Source organism: Cornus florida, unplaced genomic scaffold (genome assembly GCF_030987335.1).
Source record: "Cornus florida cultivar Cherokee Brave unplaced genomic scaffold, ASM3098733v1 CherokeeBrave_3.0.0_Hap2_Chr05, whole genome shotgun sequence".
Lineage (NCBI taxonomy): Eukaryota > Viridiplantae > Streptophyta > Magnoliopsida > Cornales > Cornaceae > Cornus > Cornus florida.
Genome location: NW_026775575.1, coordinates 51,423,419 through 51,432,346, shown reverse-complemented (window position 1 = coordinate 51,432,346; position 8,928 = coordinate 51,423,419). Strand labels below are relative to the sequence as shown.

Sequence of the window (8,928 nt, the reverse complement as noted above, 5' to 3'; positions counted from 1 at the left end):
GACTTCTTCAAAACAACATTCTTGGACATATTCCAAAAAATTCATCCTATAAAAGTCATTTTGGTTTCAAAGTGAATATTAATTACACTACGTTGAGTTTGGGAGAACTTTTAGATTTGGAATCAAAAAAATTTAATTTTATATTTTAACTAAATTTCTTTTAATTTTAAATCTAAACCGCCGATTCAGTGCACCGAACATAACAAAATTAATTCCAGGGACCTCAATGGACTAAATGTTTTGGCTTTCATAAGCCAATACTTTACCAATTTTAAATATATTTTGGTTCTATTTTAAATTATAAGATTATATATATATATTTGTGGAGTATTCACCTACAAACAAGGACAAGTACTTTCAATTAAAAACAAAAAAACAAAAACAACGACGACAAGTACTAAGGCTACATGCCAATTTTAATTTTTTTTTTCAAATTAATTGAAGGTGATCAGGAAAGGAAGGTTCAAACCTAGCTACACTGTCAAGCTTGGTCCTTGACAAATGATTCTAACCCTTTTAAAGTTATAGACTAGTGACTACACAAGGTTTGTCATTGACCCGAATATAATCCTCTTCAACCGTATTTGATGTAGAACAATACTTCGCCTCCACGCTATTGAACTGAGATAAATGATTGAATGTATGAGTACTTAGGGGGTGTGAAAGTTGTGTATTCCAAAATATGGTTTAACTATACTATATATTATAATATTAATTATTTAAATATTATTTGAAAACATAATGTATATATATAATTATTATAATAATTTATATATATAATTTCTTATAATATATAGTTTAATATAATAAAATAAAAACTATAAAATAAAAGAACCTGATTAAAAGTCGAGGTTAGAATTTGATTCTATATTCTTAAGACAGATTCGCCCTGCTATGGTGCTAACAGACTCAATGGCGTCTATCTCCTAGGATACAACGACTTGTCTTCCTTTGGTAGTAGCACTGCAAACCAAAGGAATAGGTGAACTGACTCGGTGTAGTACTCTGTGACTCGGACTCGGACTCGGACTCGGACTCACAGATAAGACTCAAATCCACAGACTAAGGCTTGAACCCACAGACTAAGGCTCAAACCCACAAGAAGAGAGAAGGAAGAAGAGAATTCAGAAATGAGAAGAAATATTCTGAATTGGTGTAATTTGCAAATGATCCAAAGGGGAGTATTTATAGGTAACAAGGTGCCTTTTCGGGTGGGTGCAATCATGGGTTATGATGGTTCAGAAAAAGGTGCAACCCTTTGGAAAAAACTAAAAAGTGGTTTTAATTTAAATTCAAAAAACCAACCACCCGAAAAACTAACCACCCATTTGTGAAACCTATTTAAATAAGCCTAGCCCAAAAACAGGCCCAATCCAAAATTCCATTTAGTAAAAAGAATAACTAGACTTTATAATTAGGCCCAAGCCCAAGCCCAAGCCCAAATCCTAAACCTAACTTATTTAAACTTCAATTGGTTTCAATATTTTTTTCTATGTGGGACAAGCACTTCCTACATTTTGCATACCCATTTAGGCTTATCAAAACACCACACTTTGGAGTTAATTTCTCATTCACCCGGAAACGGATTTGAGGAAGTAAATATACCACGTTCATCTTCTTACAGAGAGGAACACGTTCATCTATAGATCCGCAAAAAATTCTTAGCGAAATCTATTCAAAATCTCATCCAAAGTTTATATTTTTAATGTCCTTGTTTCCAACAATCCCCCACATGAATGGAAATTTACGTAAATTGCAAATGAAGAAGATACAAACACTAGAGAGAGTACTATTATAAAGTAACTGCATCGGGATAAGTAGCTTTTGGCGTTGAACTTTCCCTAATGTATTACTATAGGATTTATTGGCTAACTAGTGAACATGATGTCTTGAGCTGTTCAGCCGTTGATAGAAACCAAGACAATAGCAAACACACAGTTCCTTCCTGCACAAAGTTGGTTCTCACAGTTGTGTTCATATGGCCCTGAACAATTCCTTGTATTTCATGAGTGCTCTAGAAAACTTAGCCTGAGAAGTTCTCATAGAAGCGGCCCCACTTCACACTCATATAGGTAACTTCTTATTAAGAGTATCCTATTATACCACACTTGAATTTTTAAGGTATAAGAGTCATTAAAAGCATAGCTTATCCTAGTCATCGCTGTAGGTAGCACTATCTCATCATAGAAATTGGTAGAAGATTAAATCTTTTCGGTACTTCTGGTGAGCCATTTAGAATTTCTGTTGTCCTTTTGAACCTAGATCTTGGGTTGGGTTTCCATTAAGATAGCTCGTTAGCTTTCTGCTTTGATCACATTCCCCTCGATGAACTATACACTTGTTCTCTTGTCAAACCTTTTGTAAATGGATCCGCTAAATTATCTTTTGACCTGATATAATCAATTGAGATTATCCCACTTGAGAACAATTGTCTAACAGTATTATATCATCGAGATATATGTCGAGACTTACTGTTATACATATTACTTTGTGCATTTCCAATTGCTGATTGACTATCGCAATGTATACATATAGCAGGCACAGGTTTAGGCCAATTTGGAATATCTTCTAAGAAATTACGAAACCACTTAGCTTCTTCACCAGCTTTATCCAAAGCAATAAATTCAGATTCCATAGTGGATCTGGTTATACAAGTCTGTTTTGAAGATTTCCAAGATATGGCACCTTCTCCAATAGTAAAGATATAGCCACTTGTGGATTTAGAATCCTTCGTATTTGATATCCAATTAGCATCACTGTATCCTTCAAGTATTGCTGGATATCTAGAATAATGTAATCCATAACTTATGGTACATCTTAAATACCTTAGAACCCAGATTATTATAGTCCAATGATTTTTTCCTAGATTACTTGTATATCTACTCAATTTATTAACTGAGTATGCTATGTCTGGTTGTGTGCAATTCATCAAATATAATAAGCTTCCTATAATGGGAGAATACTCAAGTTGTGATATGCGAGGACCAGTATTTTTTGATAAATGAATATTTACATCAACAAGAGTCTTTACAAGACTACTATCTTCTTTATTAAACTTGTCTAATATTTTCTCAATATAGTGAGATTAAGATAAATCTAGACCATCTGATGTTCCAGAAATCTTGATTCCTAGTATGACATCAGCTATGCCTAAATCTTTAATATCGAAATTTTTAGTCAACATCTTTTTAGTAGTTTTGATTATAACATCATTACTACCCATTATTAGCATATCATCCACATATAGGCATATAATAATATATCTATTTTGAGTGTTTTTCACATAAACACATTCATCACACTCATTAATTCTAAAACCATTTGACAACATCACTTTGTCAAATTTTTCATGCCATTGTTTAGGTGCTTGTTTCAATCCATATAAGGATTTTACAAGCTTGCATACCTTCTTTTCTTTTCGTGGAACTATAAAACCTTTAGGTTGCTCCATATAGATTTCCTCTTTTAATTCACTATTCAAGGAGACAGTCTTAACATCCATTTGATGTATTTCTAAATTTTACAATGTTGCAATAGCTAGTAACAATCTAATGGATTTTATTCTTGTGACTGGTGAATATGCATCAAAATAATCTAAGCCTTCATTTTGCCTGTATCCTTTTGCAACAAGTCTGGCTTTATATTTATTAATTGAACCATCAGGCTTCATCTTCCTCTTGAAAATTCACTTATGCCCTAAAGGTTTAGTACCAGGAGGAAGATCCACCAGCTCCCAAGTATGATTTTGCATGATGGATTTAATTTCACTATTTATGGCTTCTTTCCATAAAAGAGCTTCAGGAGAAGGCATAGTTTCCTTATAGCTTTGTGGCTCATTCTCCAATATATATGTTAGAAAATCAAGACCAAATGACTTACATGTTCTAGTTCTTTTACTACGTCTAGGTTCTTCCTTATTTTCATCATCTATAGACTCTTGGTCTATATTCTTTTGTATATTGCTTTGATACCCCTCAAATCCGAGATATGGTTTGATCAGGCCCAAGCCCAAACCCGAGGGAAATATCAAACAATTAATATTTTAAGTGAACACAGATCACAAAATGAATTAAGAATTAAAATATTAAAAGCTGAAAGATCTCTAAAATATAATCCTTTAAAATTAAATACTTAAAATCCAAAACCTCCAATAGTTTAACAACTTGGGAATCCATCCAGTGGACCCCTAATAAAAATCCAAATTGAAATGTAAATAACTAAAAAAACATCCAAAATTAAACCATGGAGAGAAGTCCTACGTCGTCGGAAGAGTGAGTGATAGTCTCTGCTCAACACGATCAGGTCTAAGACTGGAACTGGCAAACACCTGAAAAATAGAAGTGGGTCAGGCCTATGAACAAGTTCTATCCTACTACAATCCAAGCAGAGACTTGATATGCATGCACATCCTAACCAACTTAACAATAGCTATATAATACGTACATATATATATATCCACACTATGGGACTCTCACTAGACTATGCAGGGGGTCTCAACCTGAATAGAAGGCAACATGCAAAACGCACCTGAGTGGGCATGAGTACCTAAGCCTAATAGGGTATACCTCAACCTATCATATCCAGCTACGCATCCTACTGCATATACGGTGCTAGTTTGAGGGTAAGGATGTGATTAATTCTTTAGTTGGCTTAGATAGCAACACATTTGATGCCAGTCCACTCAAAAGGATTCTAGAGTTGTCTTGATTTACATGATCATTTTCTTGATATGTGGAGGACTATACTTGCTTGCTTGATGTTGAGATTTTGGGAGATTTCTTGGAAATGTTTGAAAAATTGCATACTTGAGGTAGTTTTCTCCCAATGCTTAATTGCAATATTGGTACCTCTTTTGTGAGAATGAGCTTAATGTTTATGGGTACCATTTCTGGAAACCCTCACGAGACTTCACTTATCCACTAGGAGTAACTTAGGGGTTTAAAAGGCTTGTTGCATATGTTAAGTGCAACCGTGTTCCCTACGAAAGTGGCGTTATCCATTTATTATTTTCTAGCTCATAGTTGTATAGTTGTTCATTTCATTCCTTTACTTTCTAGTTCATTGTTAGGGACTAGCAATATTTAAGTTTGGGGGTGTGATGAGCGCTGAAAAGTGCGTATTTAAACCCCTTAGCTTAGGCATTCTAGCACCTTTATCTATCTTACTTTACCGTTTTAGATTGATTTCGTATTATTTCCTTTTTTAGGCATTTATCCCGAAAATAAGCTAACTCAGCCAAATAATAGCTTAATTGAAGCAATTATGGGATTAAACAAAGAAAGGAGTAAAGTGGAGAAAGAAGAAAGCAAATGAAGCCAAAGGTGAGAAGCAGCAAAGTTCGATCGATCCAACTTTAAGGTTCGATCGATCGAACACTGATCGATCTCAGCACTTTAAGATAGATCCAAGCCTTGGCCCAAAAGCAAAAAGTCTAAAGTTTGATCGATCCAACACCACCCTTCGATCGATCGAACACTTTTGTCCTTATTCAAATGATTGATCCTATCCACAGCTATACCACCCACTAACGACTTTTGTCCTTTTCCTAAAAATATCTCCCAAAATATCTCGGATTTGTCTTTTGCCAAAAAGCTCAACTAGTTGGATCGATCCAGCCTAAGTTCAATGGATCTCAGCCAGTTCGATCGATCCAAGTCTAAGGTTCGATCGAACGTCCTCCATTGCGAAAAAGTTAAATTTCCATCTCATTTAAAGTTCTCCTTTATCCAATCATTAGGGAATATTATGTGCATGACCCCAGCTCATTTTGGGTGTCATTTGACCTACCTATATAAGGATAAGGATTACTTTTTACAAAGGGGAGCCAATATCATTTTCATATCATCTCTTGGAAAGCAAGCTTAGAGGAGGAGGCTAGAGACACCATTGGAGTTCTTCATCAACAAGGAGCAGAATTCAACCATGAAGTTAGCCCTTGAGGGTTGGAGCAACATCACCATGAGTGGCTTGACATCCTCTTGGGACTAGAGTTAACCCCAATCATGCTTTCTATATCTTAATCTTGTGTATTGTTGAGGGATTAGTGTTTTTATTAATATTTTGACACTTTGATATATATAGATCTTGTTTCTTCAATGATTTATGTGGTTTAATGCTTCCAATTGATCATTTCATTCTATCCATATGTCTATGTATGCTAGAATAGATGTTCATGTGCTTGTCTCTAGATTTTGTGTTATTCATCTATGTCTATGTGTATTGATGCTATAGATTTCGAGATTGTCAAAACATAGTGCTTAAAGGAATGCTCTTGTGATTCTTTTGATGGTTCATACTTATTTCTTGATAGATTGTGCCTCTCCCCTAGTTTATTTTGGAGCTAGTAGTGTAGATGTAGTGTAGTTGTAGTGTAGTGTTAAATGGGAGGGCAATCCATGCTTGTTGTTTGATGATCCAAGCTTTTGAATGCAAGTAGCATATGTCTCTATCCTTGTGTTCTATTTGGATTATGAGCTTAATGAAAGGATTGATGACTTGTTTTGATCTATTATGCCTTTCACATGTTGTTTAGATAATATATGTTTTCATTGCTTAGATATATTGTGCCTTTCACATGATGTTTAGACAATACATGCTTAACTAGTCATCTTTGCTTGTTGAATCAACCAAATACACACACACACCAATATTGCAACACACCACTTGTCCTCATTAGTCACTTGTCAACGGTATAGTAATGCATTGCTTGGTGGTGATCTCTAAACCCTAAGATCTCTCTCTCTCTCTCTTATTTACTCTTAATTGCATTATTTTGTTATCACTTAGTTTAATTTAATTGTTCTCTAATCAACTAACCAACCAATTGTTTGATCACTCGACCTACTAGCCCTAATAGTAATTCCACGACCTTGTTCGATCCTCACAATCCTTTGGGACGATCCCTACTCGCCCTAGGTATATTTTTAATAAAGGTAGTAGTGGCTTCTATAAATGTAAAACTCTTGGCCCTCGCCTTAAAATGCTAACACTCTTTCAAGCTTGACGTTAGTGTGGCAGACTGCATCATTTTTTGGTGCCGTTACCGGGGATTGATTGATTGATTTGATTAGTCAACGTCGGATTTGTGGAATCAATAAGGATTAGTACTCTTTAAATCGTGTCTTTACTTTTTTTTTTTTTTGGTTACTTATTGTGTTGTTTTTACTTAACTAGGTGCATTGTTGGAGAGGAAGCAAGTAAAAGAGCATTCAAGCTAAGCAAGATAAAAAATAAAAAATAAAAAATAAAAAAAAAGCTAAAATTGAAAAGATTTGCTAAGGTAAGTTTTAAATTTGGAGTTGAAGTGCTAAAGGACCTTTGTGAGACCTTCTTTACTTAATCCATTAGTTAAATCGTCTGCCCGTGTAGAGGCTTGTTTTTATTTGTTCTTGCATCATTGTTGTTAAGGCATGGGAGTATGAATTAAGTGTTTGTGGAAGAAGTCTAATTGCATTGTTGTGAAGGCATAGTGTTTGTCATTCTTTGTGTTTGTTGTGTTTTGCATTGTGCATATATGGACGTCGTTCATTGAGACCCACACTTGTCCCTCGTGATTTGCATCTTGAATCCATCGTTAGAAATCCTAGGGGATGAGGAAGTTCAAATAGGACTAAACTATCAATGGATGACCATAATAATGATCATGTTGAGGACCTTGGTCACATAGACCAACAAGGTATTCTTCATCCCAATGTGCACAATGAGAACATACAAGTACCATTAGGTATGCCTAGGCCATACATTCACCAACCACCACAACAACAAGGCCAAGTTCCATATGGAATGCCGAGGCCAATGTATGCTCCACAACCTCCCATCATTAAATAAGGAATTCAAAACCAAGGTGTTCATATTGCACCTCAAGTAGGTAATCCACCTCGTGCTTTAAGAGACCATTATGTGCCTAATGAGTATAATGCACCTACATGCATCCAATTGCCTCCATTTAGAGCACATCATTGTGCAATTAGGCTACAAACCATTCAAATGCTTCCTAACTATCATGGACTTCCAAGTGAAGAACCTTACAAGCATTTGGATGAGTTTCTTGAAGTATGTTCCACCGTAAAATATACGGACATGCCAGAAGAGGTTTTAAGACTCAAACTTTTTCCATTCACCTTAAAAGACAAGGCAAAGTATTGGTTTAATAATCTTAGACCATTTTCAATCCTTTATTGGGCAGAAATGCAACAAGAGTTCTTGAAGAAGTACTATCCGGTTTCAAAGACCAATGCCATGAGAACCTCAATTCGAGAATTTTCACATGGGGATGGAGAAACGTTTCATGAGGCATGGGAATGCTTCAATGAATTGCTTAGTAAGTGTCCACATCATGACATGCCAAATGGCAATTAGGTCAATATTTCTTTGAGAGCTTACCGGACAACTATAAGGGTATGTTTGATGCCTCCATGGGTGGCTCATACATTGATAGGCATGAGGATGACGTGTGGCGTCTTTATGAGAGCATGAGTGAAAATTCTTTGCATAGAACACTATCATCCAAGAATGGTAGAAATTCACAAGGTAGGAAGAATGTTGGCTTACATCAAGTCGACCATTCAAATGAAATAGCCGCCGAAATGAAGTCTTTATCTCAAAGGTTTGATCAATTTTTGATTAACCAAAACTCAGCGAACCAAGTATCTTCCTTCCCTAACCATCCTCATCTTGCATCAAATGAAAATTTATGACTTGTTCTAGTGTTCTTCATTCTACTTCTCATTGTTCTCACGGACAGGTGCAAAATGAACCTAATGAACAAGTCAATGCAGCTTTGGTGAACCAAGGGAACAATCCTTATGGTACTCACTATAATCCAAGTTGGAGGAATCATCCGAATTTTTCTTAGAAAAACCAAGGAGAGCGCTCAAACCCTTCCCAAGGCGGTTTTCAAGAAAAGTACATTCCACCTCCACTTCAAAA

The 8,928-nt window shown here is 35.5% G+C and overlaps 1 pseudogene; it reads right to left on the bottom strand.

The window, feature by feature from the left end:
• Window positions 1-8,243: 8,243 nt before the first annotated feature.
• LOC132310708 (small nucleolar RNA R71) lies at window positions 8,244-8,342 on the bottom strand (annotated as a pseudogene).
• Window positions 8,343-8,928: the final 586 nt, after the last annotated feature.